This window comes from Eptatretus burgeri, chromosome 18 (genome assembly GCF_056783735.1).
Source record: "Eptatretus burgeri isolate ZD-2024b chromosome 18, Ebu_testis_v1, whole genome shotgun sequence".
In the NCBI taxonomy this organism is placed as follows: Eukaryota; Metazoa; Chordata; class Myxini; order Myxiniformes; family Myxinidae; genus Eptatretus; species Eptatretus burgeri.
In genome coordinates this window covers 44,529,480-44,550,724 of record NC_140978.1, presented here as the reverse complement: position 1 = coordinate 44,550,724, position 21,245 = coordinate 44,529,480, and the positions used below count along the sequence as shown (strand labels likewise).

The 21,245-nt window shown below is 45.4% G+C and overlaps 2 long non-coding RNA genes across 3 annotated transcripts in view; one reads left to right on the top strand and one right to left on the bottom strand.

Moving 5' to 3' along the window:
• Positions 1-13,756, top strand: part of LOC147009008 (uncharacterized) — a 101,268-nt gene extending 87,512 nt beyond the window's left edge. Inside the window, exon 4 of the long non-coding RNA XR_015053343.1 lies at positions 10,647-13,756. This is a non-coding gene — a long non-coding RNA (uncharacterized LOC147009008). The remainder of the gene's footprint in view (positions 1-10,646) is intronic.
• Positions 1-21,245, bottom strand: part of LOC147009007 (uncharacterized) — a 54,194-nt gene that overhangs the window by 19,040 nt on the left and 13,909 nt on the right. Inside the window, exon 3 of one of the 2 annotated variants that reach the window (XR_015053346.1) lies at positions 18,914-20,066. The exons of the other annotated variant lie outside the window; for it this stretch is intronic. This is a non-coding gene — a long non-coding RNA (uncharacterized LOC147009007). Of the gene's footprint in view, positions 1-18,913; positions 20,067-21,245 lie in introns of those variants that run through there. 2 annotated transcript variants of the gene reach the window in all.

The following is a 21,245-nucleotide window of genomic DNA, read 5'->3' as shown; positions in this document are numbered from 1 at the left end:
GCAAACTATACTTTTACAGCGATCTCTCCCATCTAGGCCTGCAAATTATAATTTTTACAAGGATGTCAAGGCCTCCAAACTATACTTTTTACAGAGATATCTCAGCCTGCAAATTATAATTTTTACAGGGATGTCGAGGCCTGCAAATTATTATTATTTTGTTTGTCAAAGAACACAGGGTCAGACTTCCGTCTTCAGTCTGTGCATCTCAAAAGAATCTGTTGGAACCACAATCAATTATTTAAGAGGTGAAATTATACCACCCAGACTGTAATCAAGGGTGCAATTTCCCAGTGTATGTGTCCTCAGCCATCAATTTGTTGGATTTACTCGTGCTCTTGGGATTGTTTCTTCCTGGTTGGTCAATTTTTGTGTGTATATAGAACAGGCTCAGAAGAAACCTGAACCCGTGTGGCACTTTGTAACAATGAAGGTTGTCACTCGGTGCGGTGCATTTGCTTGATTGAATCGCAATAACCTGCAGCTTGTGGCGAGGCTTTGATATGTGTCCAAAATAGGAGAAATTTAACCCCCACTCACCACCACTACCTACATTCTCCTGTATTTCCCAGACAATCTCCAATTCCACTTCGCTCCTCTCTCCTATCCTCCTCACCTTTTCTTTCATTTCTACTTTCTTGTGTCTTTCCCTCTCTGTTCTCATTTTTCCTCTCCCCGTACCCTGCTGACATAAAATACCAAAAACTCATCACCAAACAACATTACACAAATTAATTACAATCCTGTGCATAAAAAACTGCACAACTTGCTCCTCATTATAAAATGTAACATTCTTTTCAATGATGGCTTGACATGTCAATATTGTGCCTCGATACACTATTATGGCAAAGCTTAGCTCAGATATATGACAGATGACATTCTCCAAACTATTTATTTACATTGTGAGGACTAACTGCATATTCAGGTGTGATTATATGTATTCACAACTAAAGTGTGACATCATGTGCCTCATATTAATAACCACTTACAACAGTGCCTCATATTTACAACTGCTGTGCAGTTATGAACCATTGACTTTGTAAGTAAATTATTCTGCACATCTTGCTGTAACTTTCAACAACATGTTTGTTGCGTTTACTTTGTTGATGAATAAATAATGAACTCTCAGTTGTTACATTGTACTTGGCTTTGGGAAGCCTGACTGTTCATCCACGAAAACATATAGGTCCTACAACCTAGGGTGTGGTGAATACACTGGTAACCATCTCTGAATCATCAGTCTGTTTGTGACATCGCAATTCTACACAGTGAAACTACCGAATAGTCTGTTCTAGCACTGAAGGATCCTCACATGAGGGTTGACTAGTAAGGGTCCTGAGAAGGCAAAGTGATGAAAGTTGCACTAAACCGACCCATAAATTGGGAATCTCCTCGAGGTACCAGGCCAAAGGCTGACTCTGCAATATATATTTGGATAACATACACCATCTGGTCGAATGTTACGAAAATGTACAGCCAAATTGGTATCCTCTCTGAAAGTGTTCCTCCGCCGGCACTGGATGGTAAGCTCCGGTTTGACCCCGATAGAAGCAGTTACCACCAAAACACCTTGCCTTTTCAACATCAAAGGCAAAACCAACCTGACCAAGGCTATAACTTGATGGACTGTGCAAATCTTTCAGGAAACGCATCATCTTCAAGCAAGCCAGAGCACATTAGTCTCACTGAAAGCTGAGCTTAATGCAAACCTATGTCCCATCTCCAAGACCTGATGGAGCCAGTGAATGCATTCTCAAATGTTGTCTTGCAAATTGGCATCTATTCTTTTCATCAGATTGTTTACTTTTGACCACACTGCAATGTGCTTCGAAACTATCCCAGATCACTACAATCCACCAAGAAGGCACAAATACGTTATCCACTGGCCAGCAGTCCAGTTAACATGCTTCCTATTGTAAGCAAAGTTATGGAATCAATAATTGCTGCTCATATCAAATAATTTCCCTCTCTGATGTCCTGATCAATGGTCACCATTAATTTCATTCATTCATTCGTGTGCAGTGCGTGACGGTCGGTTTGAATCCTTGCTGAGCTCGGGCTGCCAGCCGATGTCTATTCTTTGCACTCAAGATGTATTATCCTGATTGGCTCGAGTGAAGTGCTGGCCACTGTGAGCGAGGTCAGGCCATGTCGGGCAGTGTTGATGCATTCTGGTGACAGACTGCCAGACAAATTCTTGCAGATGCAGTCCTTCATCTTACAGGAATAATGTAACACAAAATAGCGTATGCAATATGGAAAGGGAGCACCTCGACATTACCCTTGGGAGATAAGATGATTGTGATAATGATTTATTTTCCAAATATATATGTACACACACACACACACACACACACACACACACACACACACACACACACACACACACACACACACACACACACACACACACACACACACACACACACACACACACACACACACACACACACACACACACACTGTATATATTGTTGTGGACCCATGATCGGGGGCGAAGACCACGAGGGGTGAACGACCATGGGTTCCCACCAGACTCTCTGGAATCACAGGCCATCATTCTGGGAAGGGTTTGAAACAGCATAGCGCTCACCTTGTGTAGACCTTCTTGGGTTGCTTTAAGCAGCTTCTTCGGCTGGAGGAGTGTGGGAGGGTTCAATTGTTTATATAATCCTAGCCACCTGGGTTTCGTTGATTCGGTGAGAGTTGATTGGCTATTCCCTCCATTCACAGGTGAGAGATGTGGGTGGGTCTTTATACATACATACATATATATATATATATATATATATATATATATATATATATATATATATATATATATATATATATATATATACACATATACAGGATATATTAGCGGGGTATATTTCCACATTGTAAGCAATAATGAACTGTGTTTCCCCATTGTCTTGGGTCGCTCACCTGCATTTGATTTTTCATTTATTTACTTTCATTTATTTCTTTTTCTTTTATTACCTTTGCCAAAGGAGAGGGTATTGCATTTTGGTCCATTTGTTTGTTACATGCAAAATCGAGGATTTTTAAAGTATATTGGTCAGTCGATTTTGTTATTCTGTCTGTCTGTCTGTCTGTCTGTCTGTCTGTTTGTCGCCTACAGGTCACAATTTTAAACCGATCTTCACAAAACTTCACCACATGGTAGAGTTTGTCATAAGGAAGAAGCCTATTGTTTTTGAGGTCAAAAGGTCAACATTAGCCCAAGGTTAACAACTAAGGTGGAATTTGTAAAATACTCAATTTTCACCCGATTGTCTTGAAATTTGAAGAGGATTTATATATCAGGTTCCTGAATTCAATGAGCCAATTATTTTTGAGGTCAACATGGACAAAAATGTCAACATAGGCCAAAGGTCAATAACTAAGGGGGTATTTCTGAAATGCTTAAATTTCATCCGATTGAAACTTGGCACATAGCAAGTACTTCTCATGGGAAATGTGATTTTTTTATGATGTCATAGGTGCCCTCATTATGACGTCATAATTGCATATGTAGAACGCCACATCCGATTAGTATGAAAATTTTTGAGGGTCATCTTGGGATAAAATGATCCACAGAAAAAAAAATTCATTTTGTCATTGGTCACGTGATTCAGCAGCCATATTGTTTTTTAAAAAGACAAACCTTCAAAAATTTATTTCTCTGAAGTGGCTGAACAAATTGAGGCGAAAGTTTACACGTATGACCGCCTGTCCATGAGGAACAAAAGGTTCACACATATGATATTGTTACGGCTGTGGAAATTGACAGAACACCATAAAGGTCACTAGATCAGTTAGGCCGATAAGTCCGTGTCCAGATAGATTTCCCCACCATTTAGGTCAGGTCAGGTATGGGAGCATGTGCCGGAACAGCACGTCGCTGCGTCCACTTTCCGCCGGTACTCCAGGGGCCTCCGTCTGGCCATCCCCCAGGCAGATGCCAGGCCCATCCCCATCTCCTTGAGATGATGTTCAACCTGTTGCAACCATGAGGCACGTGGTCGACCCACTGGCCTCCTCCACTCATGAGACTCCCTCGCTGAGAGAATCTGGTGAGCAGGATCAGAGTCAGGAAAACGAGCCACATGTCCATACAGCCGCAACTGACGCTCACGGACTATGCAGGTAACAAATCTCATCCGAGTCTCTCTCAGCAACCGCTCGTTGGACACAAAATCCGACCAGCAATAGCCAAGGATTCTCCGAAGAGACCTGGTACCAAAGGAATTAAGTCTCCGTCTCAGATCCTTGGTCAGAGTCCAAGTCTCGCACCCATAGAGCAAGACTGGAAGTACCAAGGACCTGAAGACTCGGACTTTCGTCCTCCCGCACAAGTACCGGCAGCGCCACACCCCATGATCCAGTGAATCCATGACTCCCCAGGCCCGACCCAGACGTCTATTGACCTCTGACTCGCAGCCAGCAGAGACATGAATATCACTGCCAAGGTAAGTGAATCTCTCCACGACCTCAACATCCTCACCACAAACAGACACAGACAGGACAGCAGCATCCAAGATGTCACCGAAAGCCTGGATCTTAGTTTTGACCCAAGAAACCCGTAATCCCAACGGCTCCGACTCCTCATTCAGCACCTCGAGGGCCCCCAAGAGGATGTCTAAAGTCTCCGCAAAGATGACTGCATCATCTGCAAAGTCAAGGTCCGAGATCTTGACATTCCCAAATGACGCACCGCAACTTGATCTCTCCGACATCCTCCCTAGAATCCAGTCCATACAAGTGCTGAAAAGTGTGGGGGCAAGTACACATCCCTGACGAACTCCAGTAACAACTGGAAATAAGTCAGAGATGGTACCACCACACTTCACAGCACTCTCAGTACCAGAGTAGAGTTCAGACATCAGATCGATCAGTTTTGGTGGCACCCCACGAAGACCAAGAATCCTCCAGAGGACATCCCGATTCACTGAATCGAACGCTTTACAGAGATCAACATAGGCTGGAAGCAGCCCTTGCCGAAACTCTCGTCTGCGTTCGGTGAGGACACGAAGTGCAAGGATACGGTCAATCATTGACCTCTTTGGTGTAAAGCCTGACTGCTCTGGACGCTGGTGCTCAAGCAGATGGTGGCGAACCCTATCGAGAATTATCCGAGCAAAGACCTTGCCCGGCACTGAGAGCAGCGTCACCCCTCGGTAGTTGTTGCAGTCTTGGCGATCACCCTTCCCTTTCCAGAGAGGGACAACAAGGCCCCTCTTCCAGTCAGTTGGGATGATGCCTGTGTTCCAGGCAGAGCACAAAACTGCATGCAACGACACGAGTGCAGCATTTCCACCAGCCTTGAGAAGTTCAGCATGGATGCCACAGATCCCTGGAGCTTTGCCCCGTTTCAACTGGTTCACCGCAGCCCGTGTTTCCACAAGCGTAGGTGGACCACAGTTGATTCGAGGGTCAGCAGCAGGGATTGTAACACCCTTGACGTCCAACTCGACAGTTGGGGGATCAGCCTGGTACAACCGCTCAAAGTAACCGGCCCAGCGGGCCTTCACTTCAGACTCCTCTGTCAAGAGCCTACCACTCTCTGCTCGAACTGTAGTGCTCCGAGGGATGGGCTTGGATGAACGTAATGCGCGAATTCCCCTGTAAGCGGGACGAGAATCACCTGTCCACAGGTGATGCTCTACCCCCTCACAGATTCCTCGCACATAGGCCTCCTTGTCCACCCTCAGTGCACGTACAGTTTTACGCCTCAGCTCCCTGAACAGCTCAGCTCTGCCATTCAGCCTGGCCCTGCGACTCTGGTCAATGGTATCCAGTGTCCCTTGAGAGACAAAATTCTTCTTTGCCCTGCGGTGAGCTCCAAGGCATCCACCGGCAACATCAAGGACGGTGGTCTTGAAGGCGTTCCACAACTCTTCAGGACCCCCCAAAGCACCCAGACCCCCCAACTGTCCACTCAGCCTGTTCGCAAACTCCTCAGCTACTCTCTCAGCCCTGAGCTTGGCAACATCCAGCCTCGGCTGGGATGGTACCATTCTCCAGGATTTAAGGTGCAGCTTTAGAGTTGCTACAACAAGCCTGTGGTCAGTATTGAGGAACTGAGCACTCCGGTAGACCCTGCAGTTCTGGATCATCCTCCAACGACCGTCAATGAGGACATGGTCAATCTCCTTTGCCACACCGCCAGCGTTGGAATACCAAGTCCAGCGATGAGCTTGTGGGTGCTGAAACCATGAACCAGCCACCCTAAGTCCATGACTTCTTGCAAAGTCAAGGAACTTAGTGCTATTCTGGTTCATAGTTCCTGACCCATGGGGACCAACACACACCTCATAACTGTCCCTATCAGTTCCAGTCGATGCATTGAAATCCCCCAAGACTAGAAGTGTATCTCGTCTGGGGCACTGATCAACCACAGACTCGAGTGTGGCGTAGAATGCATCCTTCACGGTGAGATCACTCGCCTCAGTCGGAGCATAAACAGAGACCAGGGAAATGACACCAAAGGAGTGACGAATCCTTAATCTCATAATACGCTCGTTGACCGGTGTTACCTCAATTATCATTGGGGTCAGCTTATTTGACACAGCTACAGCAACTCCTTGGGTATGGTAACCATCAGAGCGACCAGACCAATAGTAGGTGTAACCACCCACCATTATCTCGCCGCAATCCGGTCTCCGAACCTCAGAGAGAGCTGCAATCCCGATGTCCAAACGCTTGAGCTCAGATGATAACAGAGACAGGTGATCATCCTCTCTTAGGGATAGGACATTCCAGGCACCCACCCGAAGGGACCGCCTCAGGTTAACCCAAGGAGACCGCCGTCTGGTGGACGACACCTCAGCACCACTCCGACGCACTCTCCCGCAATCTGACCCAGGGATGTTACCCCGTGGTTTCCCTCCTATCAAAGATTGGGGGTCCCGAAGGCTTTGCCCCAATCCCGTCATCCAGTGAGCTGCCCTGCGAAGGGAAGCTGCACAGGAGGTACTCCCACGGAGTGGGTTTTCAGATTTTTTTGCGTTTTTGCGTTTTGCGGAATGAAGGGTTTTACGGTGGCCGGAGTGCAAATCCTGCCACCAACCTCCTAATAAGAAGTAACCCAACTGCAGGAGGACGTCCGCAGACACAGTTGGGCACTAGATATGGATGGCCGTTGGCTCACAAGGAGCTCCTCCGCCCTTTGACAGGTTTTGTTTTTAATCCTGCTGGGTGTCCATATCCAAACACCCTCCTCACCAGAAAACCTGGTGGGGGAGACGGTTTAGTCGCCGACAACCCGACCATGGAACAGGTTAGTACAGGTTTACATGGTACCTGTAGCAGGTCACAGATCGAACCTGACTACCATTGTTTAAAGGGAACTATTCATGTTAACCGGGCTGTGATCTTTGAGGTAGCCGTTTTTCTTTACTATCGTTATTTTGGATCAACCACATCCACCACCAACATCTTTCTCAACAACCGCTTTACAACAACCACCACCACCACCAACATCGCTCTCAACAACCGCTTCAGACCAACCGCCTTCCACCACCACAACCACACCTGCCTCTCACCAAACCACGCCATCCTCACCACTTCGCCAACAACCGTCAACATCTCCACACCACAAACATCGCCTCACCTTCGTCTCCGAAACAACGCCATCTTTTCACCAGCTGCGGCGAGTTCGCATCGAGCGGCGTCACTGCAGGCCGACGCGGGACGTTTGCTCATCGGATCAAGCTTGGTGATCTCGCGCACGTCCGCTTTCCACGCAGAGGTCAGAGGTCGAGGATCGGAGGCCAAACCGTGTCTCACCAGCCCTATAAAAGGACGAGCAGAGCGCCAAGCTCGCGTTCTAGTTGGGTCGAGTCGAGTTGATCGGTCGGCCTGAGTCAGTCTGGAGAGGTCGGGGAGTCGGGAGGAAGCCAGAAGCCAAGGAGCTGCGTGGAAGTCTGGGCTCGTGGCGGAGTCGGGAGCTTGGAGCTTGCAGTCGGTGGAGAGTCTGGGCGTCGCGAAGGAGACGCGAGCTGGAGGTGCGCGTTCGTGTGGAGAGAGCCGGAGAGAGCTCGCCAGCCAGCGACAGGCAGTCCGAGGTGATCGGGCTTTGGCGCAGTTCGAGCATCACTGAGGGACGGACGGGTTCTTACAGAGCATCAACTCTAAGAGAGCAAAGACCCGTTCGTTCCTCTCAAACGAGTTGCCGACTGAGACCGAATCACCCGGCCGCTTAGGCAAGGCCCGAGCTCGACCGCGGCTACGCTAGCTGCCGTGGGGACGGGACGTCGCGGGTCGCCCAAGCCAGACACCACGGGGGTGCAGCTAACCTGCAACGGTCTCGTGGGACTCGTTCGGTCTGCCAAGTCCCACGCCATAAAGACCCACGAGGTCCAGTCTGACCCCATTGCCTTTGATGGGGTCTTTTTCCTGCTTTTCTTTCGAATGAATGTTGTGGCGCCGAGTCCCGTAAGTAAAACTGTGTAAGTGACTGTACATTAATAATTACTTATAGACGGTTGTAGCGCTTTGTCTTGCCCACGTGCCGTGCCGCATTCATTGCTTGTTCTGTATACGTGCATGTTGGTGTTTTTGAATGACTGCATGATTGTTCCTGCATACGTAAAGTAAATAAATGTGCTGGTTTAAATGTAAACCTGTTCGTCGCGTCCATGCCCCCCCATTGAAATGCCATCTTGTATTGCGGAATGTTAATTGGGTTTTTAAATACCCGTTAAATAGAATTGGATCCGGCGAGGTCGGGCGATAATACTCGCTCGGTTATCTCAGAACGGAACGGACCGCTTGACTGTGCTGACTCGTGGCATTCTCGCTCAGTGCTGAAGCTTGCCCTCTTTGTGTCGTCTGCCACTGTCTGTTTCCCTGGTGAGGTCTGAAGTCTGCTGCAGTCTGCTCCATCCAGCGAGGTCTAGCGTCTGGCAATATCTCAAGATATCTGGCTGAATTTGCTCCTTTTATGAGCCCCGGGTGACGGAGGAGCGAAGAGTCGGTAAAATGGGGCTGTTGGCGAATTCTAGCCTTCCTGTTGGCCCATAGCTGTCGGCCTGCACTGTAGCCACGCCCCGCCAGGCCCCAAAACTGAAAAATGGCCTCACTCGCTCCCTGATTTGGCCATGTATCGGAGCTCCAAGGTTAACATGGGGCCAGGGTTTTTGGAAGCACTCTCTGGCCCCGAACATGCGCTGGCCTCCATTCAAACATGGTAATTTAGCAAAATACCCGCACTACTCGTACGTCCTCGAACAAACTCCAGCGCACATTCGTGCTTCGAGTTATGCCCCGAAACAACCCAACTCTCATTCCCTCAGCATCCTTCGAGACTATAGTGAGTGTTCGCCGAATAGGTGGCAGTTGTCGCAGTTGTAGAGAGGTGGGAGTACGTTGTGGCGTTTGTGGTGAAGAGATTGTAATGTGGCATTGCGGCGGAGAGGTAGGAGGATGCTCGTAATGGTGGCATCTGTAGTGAAGAGGGAGATGTTTGTAACTGCAGCATTTGTAGTGAGGACATGAACGTGAGTTGTGGGGATTTTTTTATGAGATGCGTGGAGTGGTTGTGGTGAGTGCGGTGATGTGTTGATGAGCATAATGAATGTCTAAAGTGAGACAGCAGTTGGAAATTGGCGCACAGTTTTGAATGGAAAATGGCGTGCATATGAGGCACTCGCTGTGCTGCTCTGTCGAAATAACTGCCTTAGGATCACTGTATGTTGTGTGCCATTGCCTCGGAGGAATGGGTTTTACAGAACCGCAACAATATACATATATATATATATATATATATATATATATATATCTACATACATATAGTGAGATGAAATTTTAAATAAAATTCAACGATTTTGGTTCTTTGTTCAGTTGTGAATTTTCCCATGGGAGATTTGCAAATGTTCATTTAAATTCTGAAAAGAAAAGAAAAACAACTTATTAAAAAACAGAAATGGAATTTAATTTCTAAATCCCTAGGTGATTTTGGGGGACCCTGTATATCTACACATATACATATATATATATATATATATATATATTCACACACATTCATTTAAATCAATCAAATTTGAGAATGTCGTTGCAGCATGAAAAGTGAATAATGATGACAAGCAGCTCTCCATTTGTCTCGGGAATGTAAACTTCAACAACCAATCAAATTATTCGGTGATTTCCCTCCATTGAGATTAGGGTTTAAAAAGGGGGCATTGTGGGTATTTCCAAAGTAATCTGGGGTTAAATCTGGAGCTGTTTTTGGGGTTTACCATTGTATCGGTATCCAAAAGTGAAAAAGGTAAACAATAAAATGGTTATTTTAATGTTTAACGAGACTGTGAAAAAGTTCACACATCTTGTAAGTTTTCTATTCAAAATACATTTTGTTTCACTCCTTGTGGCCAATGCAGGAGTAGTTACAGACAATCCTTGATTAGCTTTCTATCATTGTTCCACTTTGGAGTATCTTACAGTTTGTCACACACACACACACACACACACACACACACACACACACACACACACACACACACACACACACACACACACACACACACACACACACACACACACACACACACACACACACACACACACACACACACACACACTACTTCTTGCGGAGTATTGTCGCGGTCATGACAAGTGGTGAACATTTCCGTGGCAGAGAATTAACCCTCGACATCTTTCCACAGATGCTGGCAAAGCAGCCCCAGGTAAAGGAATACACCGAGGGTCTGGGATTTGCCAGACAACTCGGTAATGTTGGGATTTCAACCTGCAACCTGAACCTGCAACCACCGGATTACAATGCAGTAAGCTCAGTTCGTTTAGCGAACTTGGAACCTGGCTGCTTTAGAGTCCCACACGAGAGCAATACGAGTTCCCTTACAAGGAACTTCAACGCAGGAATGGGTCCATGAAGCCTGCAAAATGGTCGTCGACCTGTGCTCCTTTATCCTTGCTCTCTGCACAATGGTCGTCGACCTGTGCTCCTTTATCCTTGCTCTCTGCACAATGGTCGCTGCCTCGTTTTTGCTTCTTTGTTCCAGTTATTGTTACTTCTAAACCATCAACGAATTCTTTTTTCCCTCCTCCCTCAAAAATTAAAACAAAATATCTTTCCTCCTTCACCCAGAAAAAAAACCCAAGTCCCAACAACAAGAACAACTTTGTGCACATCACTTCCGGTTGTTCGCACGCGGCTGTTTCAGCTCCCCAGCCATAACAAGATGTGTGTGTTTTTGTGTGTTTTACATATTTTGTTATGATTTGTGTCAGGGATTGTGGGACTGTATTTATAAAGCTGTAGTTGTGTTAGTTTTTGAAAGAATCAGGGGGAGGCCTCGTGTTAATTTTGGTATTTAAGTCACTTGGGAGTATGGGGATAAAAAAAAAAGGTATTAATGGAGAGTGAAGGAGAAAGGAAGAGGAATTCATAGCGACGTAGTGAGCTTCATACTTAACGTGTGCAGATGAGAGAATAGGAAGAAACAACAACAACAACAACACAATACTCTGGCAATTTGGAATCCGTGTCGTTGGCTCTGACCCTTTTGCTTCCCATTTTTTTTTTTGTTTCCGGTTTTTGTCACGGGGAATGATGCATGCCGGGAGATAAAGGCATCATCGAGGACATGAGAGACCCAAATAATATCAGACATGGTGTATATTTCCTCCACTGATTTTAATAAAGATATCTCCCGCATCATCAAAAAATAATTTTTAATCGTGATTTACGTTATTTGATCGCTGATCCCGAATCCAGGCCGAAGTAACCGGAAATTGCGTATACAGTTGTGAACAAGTTATACATAAAGTCAGAAGCAAATGTAAGAAGAATTCTACATTTGCTTCTAGTATTTATTTTTTCAGATGAGATCCTGTTCTAGGCGGTGTAGTAGTTGTGAAGGTAATGTTGAGGTAATATTAATTTTTTTAGAAGAGATCCTGTTCTAGGCGGTGTAGTAGTTGTGAAGGTAATGTTGAGGTAATATTAATTTTTTTAGATGAGATCCTGTTCTAGGCGTGTAATAGTAGTTGTGAAGGTAATGTTGAGGTAATATTTATTTTTTTAGATGAGATCCTGTTCTTGGCGGTGTAGTTGTTGTTGTGAAGGTAATGTTGAGGATTTTTTTTTCTTTCAGATTAGATCCTGTTCTAGGCGGTATAGTTGTCGTTGTGAAGGTCATGTTGAGGTAATATTAATTTTTTTAGAAGAGATCCTGTTCTAGGCGGTGTAGTAGTAGTTGTTAAGGTCATGTTGAGGTAATATTAATTTTTTTAGAAGAGATCCTGTTCTAGGTGGTGTAGTAGTAGTTGTGAAGGTAATGTTGAGGTAATATTTATTTTTTTTAGATGAGATCCTGTTCTAGGCGGTGTAGTAGTCGCTGTGAAGGTAATGTTGAGGTAATATTTATTTTTTTTAGATGAGATCCTGTTCTAGGCAGTGTAGTAGTCGTTGTGAAGGTAATGTTGACATAATATTAATTTTTTTAGATGAGATCCTGTTCTTGGCAGTGGAGTTGTCGTTGTGAAGTTAATGTTGAGGATTTTTTTTTTCAGAAGAGATCCCATTCTAGGCAGTGTAGTTGTTGTTGTAAAGGTAATGTTGAGGTAATATTAATTTTTTTAGATGAGATCCTGTTCTAGGTGTTGAAGGTAATGTTGAGGTAATATTTATTTTTTCAGATGAGATCCTATTCTAGGCGGTGTAGTTGTTGTTGTGAAGGTAATGCTGAGGTAATATGCAGTGGTGTTATCACGATTATAGAAATGCACAAATAATTAATTTGATCTATGGTATATCCAATCGCACCTTTATGACTCAAAAATTAACAACAAAACTAGAGAGTAAATACTCTTGCAGTTTTAAGTCTACCTAACTTTATAATAAAGATATCTCCCGCATCATCAAAAAATAATTTTTAATCGTGATTTACATTATTTGATCGCTGATCCCGAATCCAGGCCGAAGTAACCGGGCATCGAATGTAAGAAGAATTCTACATTCGCTTATAGGCTTTGCCTATTCCATATTAAAATGTGATAGCTGCTCAATGTGGGCCATATCAACAATAGGGGAAGCAGATGGTTCTTACTGTTGCAGGAAGTGTGAGGAAATAGCCCATTTGAGGATAGTTATTATAGTGCGGTGACATCGCGCTGTTATATAATTGGCTATTCTGTCCTGTCTTCTGTCACACCTATTGTTTGTTGGGTGTGATGTGGGCGGAGATTGCCGGGTGGATTGTGGGCGGGGTTAATGCGGAAGAGCGACGTTTTTTGTGCTGAATCGTTTTCTGTGTGAAGCCGGAAGTTGATTTTCTGAGCAGGAAGTGATAATCTTCCTGTTCCGTTAGTTGTTGACGCGCAGCGTTGTAACTCTCGTTCTTCATTGTTTTTCACCAGAAGTGTTTTTAAAACGTCATGTGGAGGTGATTTCTTCCTCTTTTTTTGGTGACAGAAGTGGTGAGTACAGCGCGGCGACATCGCGCTGTTATATAATTGGCTATTCTGTCCTGTGTCTTCTGTCACACTTATGGCCGCCTACGTCCCTTTGATCTGAGGGCTATAAATATAAATGTGTCCAACGTCACAACTCTTCCCATCATGCATGCTAATTCACCGTGTCTACATTTAAATTTTATAACTGCAAAATTGTTTCATCATTCTTTACCTCGACTTTTACTCCCCCCAGCCACGCGATATCGAAGTATTCGCTTCTTGTTGCTATTACATTTGAGGATAACAAATAAAAAGGGCCACCTCCTTCCTTTTTTCAAAAAAAATCCAGATGATCAACTGTTTTAAAAAATTGCTCCCGGTCAGCAGTGGTGAGTACCTACTGACAGTGGTCCGAGGAGGGACAAACCACAAACCGGCGACAGGGTGTTGGGCACCCAAGGCTCATCGATGCGTGACGGCAACGAAGGCTATCCCATCTGGTCCGAACCGACAGAAGGTCTACTGTGGTACAAGTCACAGAAAATTTTAATGGTGGTCACGGGAGGAATGTGTCACAATCCACAGTGCATCGCACCCTGCTGTGTATGGGGCTGCATAGCCGCAGACTGGTCAGTGTGCCCATGATGACCCCCTGTCCACCGTCAAAAGCGCCTACAATGGGCACATGAGCATCAGCACTGGACCTTGGAGCAGTGGAAGAAGGTCGCCTGGTCCGATGAGTCCCGTTTTATTTTAGATCACGTGGATGGCCGGGTACGTGTGCGCCATTTACCTGGGGAAGTGATGGCACCAAGATGCACTGTGGGAAGACGACAAGCCGGTGGAGGGAGTGTGATGCTCTGGGCAGTGTTCTGCTGGGAAACCCTGGGTCCGGCCATTCATGTGGACGTCAATTTGATACGTGTCACTTTCCGAAACATCGTTGCAGACCAGGTACACCCCTTCATGGCAATGGTATTCCCTGATGGCAGTGGCCTCTTTCAGCAGGATAATGCGCCCTGCCACACTGCACACGTTGTTCGGGAATGGTTTGAGGAACATGTTGAAGTGTTCACGGTGTTGCGCTGGCCTCCTAATTCTCCAGATCTTAATCCGATTGAGCATCTGTGGGATGTGCTGGACCGACAAGTCCGATCCACGGCGGCTCCACCTCGCAACTTACAGGACTTGAAGGATCTGCTGCTAATGTTTTGGTGCCAAATACCACAGGACATCTTCAGGGGTCTTGTAGAGTCCATGCCTCGGCGGGTCGGCGCTGTTTTGGCGGCACACGGAGGACCAACAGCATATTCGGCAGGTGGTCATAATGTTTTGGCTCATCAGTGTATATCCTTTGTAAAACAAATCTGATAACCAAATGCTTTAGAAACAGGTGTGAGGACAAAAGAAAACCTGATAGAACCTACATAAGAAAACCTGATCGAATGTTATTAAATCGTTGCGGCCTGTTCCTAGTCACAGAATGGTTGAGCAGGCCAAAAAACACGGCGGCTTCAGACCCCAGCGAGGTTAACCAGGAAACGTCTTTAGACCCCAGACAGTCAGGGGGCTGAGAATCGCCTGATGAAGGATATAATTAAATAAGCCATTAATTATCTTCAAAAGGGATGTTTTAATTAACCCAAACACCCAATTTCATTTTCCCTCTTGCACTACCTTGAGTTCCCTTCGTAAGTATGCAAAGTTTCAGGCTGCTGGGTTTTATGGTTTTGGAGTTATGGAGGAGACACACTAAGTAAGTGCTGCTAACTAGCGATTATTTGAATTTACGGATTTTCTTTAAGTCACTTTCGTCGTCATTTTTTGGCACGAAGAGGATAAGGAAGTGTGGCCTTAGTGGTGTTTTTTTTGACTCGTGGTACATGCTGCGTCCACTTTGAGTGCTCGTTACGCTGTACGGTTCAGCATTGAGGAATATACTGCCTTTGTGAGAAACCCGTCTCCTGGTCCTTTGGTGATTCTGTTCCCATCGTGTGATGCCTTTTTGGCTGCTGGTTGCATCATTGGTTAGGGGCGCAGCTATGCTGCTGATGCATTGCCCCTATTACCAGTACACCGGTGCTCAGTTGGCCGACCTCAGAAGGATAACAGGCTGAGTCAACCCCCTGGTGTTAATTCAGTGGGTAACGGGACTCAAACTCAGGACCCTTGGATCCCAAGCCACCACCTGAATCGCTACACCAACACCAGGTTTGGTGATTCTGTTAAAACTCAGACGTGCCACCCACCAACATATATCAGATGTTATAGTAGGAAACAAAGGGAAGCCATTTCATTAAAGGTGAAATTAAAAGTGATCGAGCGAAATGAGAAAGGTGAACGAGCAGCCAGTGGAGTGGACTTTGGCCTTGAGCTTGGACAGACTTACCGAATCCACTTTATGCAAATGCTGATAAAATGAAAGTGAGTGTCCGTTGTGCCACTAACTAGAGTGAAAGGTTAAAATTTTTTTTAAAAAATCAGGCATCATGGAGAATATGGAATGTTTGCTTGATGGAACCCTCAAAAACTTCACACAATTGCCGCAAGCAGCAACATTGAACATATCAGGTTCGTGAATAAGTGAAATTTGGTTTCATTTTATTTTAATTCTATTTAAATGCATAAGTGCCTTTCCCTCTCGGTCTCCCCATCCACCCACGTCCAGGCACACAACCTCCACATATTACATTACATTGTTACCCTCACCGAAGGAGAGGGTGTTGCATTTGGGTCCGTTTGTTGGGTCGCCGAAATAGGTGACCCTTATTGTCAGTAATTGTGTGTGTTTGTTTGGATGTTTGTTCACTGGTCATCAGCATAATTGGTAGTAAACGTGGGCGGATTTTGACCAAACTCGGGTGGTAGGTACATCTTATGACCAAGTGCTTTGGAAATTGTGATGGTTGCTAGGTACGCTTTGGTTCACAAGCAACAACCGAAAAACCTTCAAAATCGGTACCGTTCACGCGAAATCAATTCCGAAAGTCATTATCCCATGTAAGGTTATGAAATTTGGCACGAATGATCTACAGGTAATGCTCTATCAAATATATTCCGTTTTTTGTAACATATCTATGGAATACTTTACCCACAGCGCCCCCTACAATTAAGGTATGCGCGAAAATTGGCGAAAATTGAAGGCCCCCTCGCGCCCAGGTGAGTGCATCGATACGAATGAAACTTTGCAGGTTCATGGTACTCAATGAGTCCTTAAACTTTGCCTCAGGACATATTGACCGATTTTGCTTAGATCAGGGGTCAAAGGTGAATTAGTGCAAAAATCTATAATATACGAGAGCTGGAGGTGCCTTCGCGCCAAATGCTACTCCTCCTAGGGTTATGGTCGGATGGTCATGAAAATTCACACTAATCGTCTGGAATACATTGTGCACAAACGATTGAGCCGGATTTTCGATTTAGATATTTGTTCACCCACAACACCCCCTCGAACTTTGGGGATTTCCGATTTCAAACCGCATTTTCGGTACTTTTCATTCAAATGGATACCGAGTAGTTATCAGTAGATGGAACTGGATGAGATTTAATATGCATAATCTTAAGGTGAATCCCTATCCACTATATGACATCCATTTTGCTCTATATCTTATAGTTTCCATACTCGGCGACCCATCACCGCCTTCCGGCTTGTCTGTCTGTCTGTCTGTCTGTTTGTTTGTTTGTCCGAACAGAACTTCCATGTTTTTCTCCGCAACCACTTGTCGGATTGTGACAAAATTTTCACCATTGGTGCGAATACTCATGTACAATGTTTTCACGATAATTATGACGTCATAGGTCACGTCGTGTGGCAGCCATGTTGGAAAAACGGAAAAACTTTGGACGTCTGCGTCTGAAACCGCACCAAGGAAAAAATTGAAACTTGGCATATAGCAAGTACTTCTCATGGGGAAGGAATGTGTTTTTTTATGACATCATACGTGCCTTCGTTATGACATCGTAATTGCATATGTATAACGCTACATCCGATCAGTATGAAAATTTTTGAGGGCCATCTCGGGATAAAATGGTCCACAAAAAGTGTTTCATGACATCATCGGTCACATGATTCGGCAGCCACATTGTGTTTTTTTTTTTAATCATCAAAAATCTCTGAAATGGCTGAACCGGTCATCATGACCAGCATTTATAAAGTGGCAGTTCTAATTATGTCATTTATTTATTACATAACACACCAGTACACAAACAACACACCACACAAAACAAGTCCTGGAAATGGTCTGCGATATCTGATTGCTCTTTTTCTTTTTTATGTCCATTTGTTTGTCCATTTGTTTGTCCATTTGTTTGTCCATACAGAACTTTCGTGTTTTTCTCTGCAACCACTGGTTGGATTGTGACGAAATTTTCACCATTGGTCTGATGGGAAAATTACTTTCGTTTTGTGTGTTTTCAGCTAAAGTGGTAAATTCTCACAATGCAACGACTGTGTTCGTTAAATGAGGAATACTGGTGAATGTAGTATTGCATTTGGACGTGATGTGAGTGCTTCCTTTCAAGAGGCAGGAAATCCCAGGATGGTACCAGGGTGAAACACCCGCTCCCTATGGAAGAGTTCTACCTCCTTACTCAGCATGTGTGCAGTACACTTGTGCTACACCATATGTGCAGTGAAACTGCTCGTCCTCCACACTGACTTTTAACACACTTTCCCACTACCACTGGGTAGCGCTATACACTACACTTCGCTGTTGCTGACAAACAAACACGTACCTTCCGTGTTTTTCGGTTTTATACATGTTGATGCTTTGATGTAACTTACTGGCTTGCAGGATGGCCTAGAGGTACGCACAGTCAACTCTAAGTTGTTTAACGTGGGTTTAAATCCCGACCCAGCTGCAAACTGTCGTCCCGGTGTTTCACAGGCCAGGTGATTCATCAATGTGTATGGCGTCCCTTGGATAGACATTAAACTGGGCATCCCGTCTGCCAGCACTATTTGGTAGACGTCAAAGATCCCACGTTTTCCTTCATACAGAATAAGTGAGCTATCGCCAGCACGCTGAACAAATTACAGGTTCCTGCCCTAACTAGTGCTGGGAGAGGGATGACAAACCACTCAGCATGACCCCAGGCCAAGGAACTGCTTTGGCAGAACCAATGCTCTGTATCAGTGTTCCAGTTTTGGGGTCTACAAGGGGGTTTAATGAGGGGGTTTCTCGGACCTGCTTCCCTGACCTCTGAACCTGAAGCCGTAAGCCACGGGTAACTTTGCAGCCTGATGGGTTGCTGGACAACCGCGGATGCCGAAGGGACAACTAGTTCGAGCAGGGTCCTCGCACCCAGTGTTGCATTACCTTTCCTGGTGAGCTAGTTATCTCAACTGGGGAAGCGCTTTCAGTGTCCCACCTGTATTTATTTATTAGGTACAGCCAATCAAAACCATGGGTGGAAGTGTTGGCTCTCTAGCATGGTAAATCAGTGGGGCATAACTTCCCATCTATTTATTACACACTATGTCTAACCAATGGAGAAAGGGGCAATCGAGCAGGTTTGGAAAGTCTATATTCTCGTTGACAAAAGGGCATGTATTGACAAGCACAATTATTTACAAGCGCAAAGTCACAAATAAACAGGTTTGCTCCATGCACTCAAAGAAACCCCTGATACAGCCGACATTAAACGCAATGCAGACAGGCACCACATTCATCCAGGGAAATTAGACAGACAAGGGGACAGAAAGAAAGAGTCTGGGCGTGTTGGCGACTCCTTCCTCACCATTATGTGAGCAGGGTTGCCCCCATGGGTCTCAACGAGGTGTTGATGCAGGTGAGTGAGAGGAGCGGGTGGGAGGTGCTCTGTCGCACGGCATCATGTAGTGCTTACCTCTGAAAAGAACTGTCGTTTGCTGATGCCCCACAACAGTTGAACCTTGAGGCATATGTGCTGAAAGGTACAAGGCTATATGGTGTGTGTGCAAAATATGTGTGAGAAGTCAGTTCAACCAGCTTGGTCATCACGAGTTCCTTCGATTTGGCAGTTTGGAGAGTGCCGCGTGTGGAAACTTTTGTGTCACCAGTACGTAAGGAATGCCCATTCCACCTGGCAGTTTTGAGAGCACTCTGCTTAGCGGCTTCACATTCCACTTGGTAGCGTTGGGAAGCACCCTCTTGTTCCACTTGGGTGCACTCGTCCCACTCAGCACCCTCTTGTTCTGCTTGGTAGCATTAGGAAGCACCCTCTTGTTCCACTTGATTGTGTTCGTCCCACTCAGCACCCTCTCGTTCCGCTCGGTCGTGTTGGGAAGCACCCTCTTGTTCCATTTGGTTGCGCTTGCCCCACTCAGCGCCCTCTCGTTCCGCTCGGTAGTGTTGGGAAGCACCCTCTTGTTCCGCTTGGTTGCGCTCGTCCCACTCAGCGCCCTCTCGTTCCACTCGATAGTGCTCATCCCGCTTAGCGCCCTCGCATTCTGCTTCACAGCATTCTGGTGATCACCTGCGGGCTGGATGCAAACTCCTCAGGATCTGGGCTGCTCTCCTCTCCGACCCAGACTGTGCCTGATCAAAACATCAGCTCCACTCCAACCACCGTGCCGGGTTCTTATTGTTCCCTGCTCCCGGTGTCGCTTATTGTTCCCGGTGTCGCCAATCACGTTCATTTTCAGCAACCGACCCGATTGGCTGAGGTGTGATTTCTGTGATTCATTACTGGGGGAGGGTGGTGGGGGTTGCATTTCAGGCAAAGCCTCATTTGATCCGATACTGTAGCGGTGAAGAGTTACAACCATTACAGTGCTGGAATGGTGATTATCTGGCTGAAATACTGGTGAGGTGACATGGTTTAAGGATGTGTTAGAGAATGAAGCATGACAACGGGGGTTTGAGTCTGGGTGTCAGAAACTCATGATTTGAGAATGGGTGTTTGAAAATGGCGGTCAGTTCAATACGGATGTCAGACAATGAAGGTTTAGAAATGAGGAAGAGAACAATTGGAAAGGTTCTACCTACAATCACAATGCATCTTGCTTTCCCCTGATATGAGAGGATGGGTAGCCTAACTAAACAATCACCCTGGAAATATGTCAACTCCGAGGTTATTTTATGTGTTGGATGTAAACTCCCTCGGGCTTTTCCATAACCATAACAAACGAATTTGGTACATCGGATCAGAATGTTGAATTCTAATTCTTGCTTTTTCTTCTCTTTCATCTCTCTTCCTCTCTTTTGTTATCTACCTCTCTAAGGAGAAGTGAATTCATGCAGAATTTTTTTTTCTGTGAAGCTCACTTGGCTGCACCTGGATGGGTTTGAGGGTTATGGAGTAATGGCTGAACCCCGAATCCGATCCAAGTTCCTCCTCCCACAACAAAGGTAAAATGTCAAAAGATGTGGCGGTAATCCATAAGAGGATTGTGGTGTCGTATTGTGGAATCGTGATGTGACATTGTAATGTGGTGTCATTCCTACCTTGTTTTTTTTTTTTTCTGAGATTTCATCCCACTATGTTTTTACATTAAAAAAAAAAAATTCTTGCAATATAAAAATTAGATGACCAAGAGCACCAACAAACATCATTAATATGGATGAGGTGGCTAGCTGTGCTTAGGACTAACAGACTCAAATAAAATGAAAAAAAAACACAACGGATAAACACTCATCACGGAGTGGACAGCTTGCTGGGTTTACACGCAGTAATGATCATGTGGAATCTGTTTTTCGAAATATGAATACAGTTCACTAATACACGGCCCAAATAAAGGTATGTGTCAGAAGATGTGTTGTATACCTGGCACAAGATCGCCCGTAGGGCAGGTACTCTGCTGGTTTAGTGAAATGCATTGTCCTAAACACGTAGTCACACCCACAAGGAGCCAATGTGCTGTTATA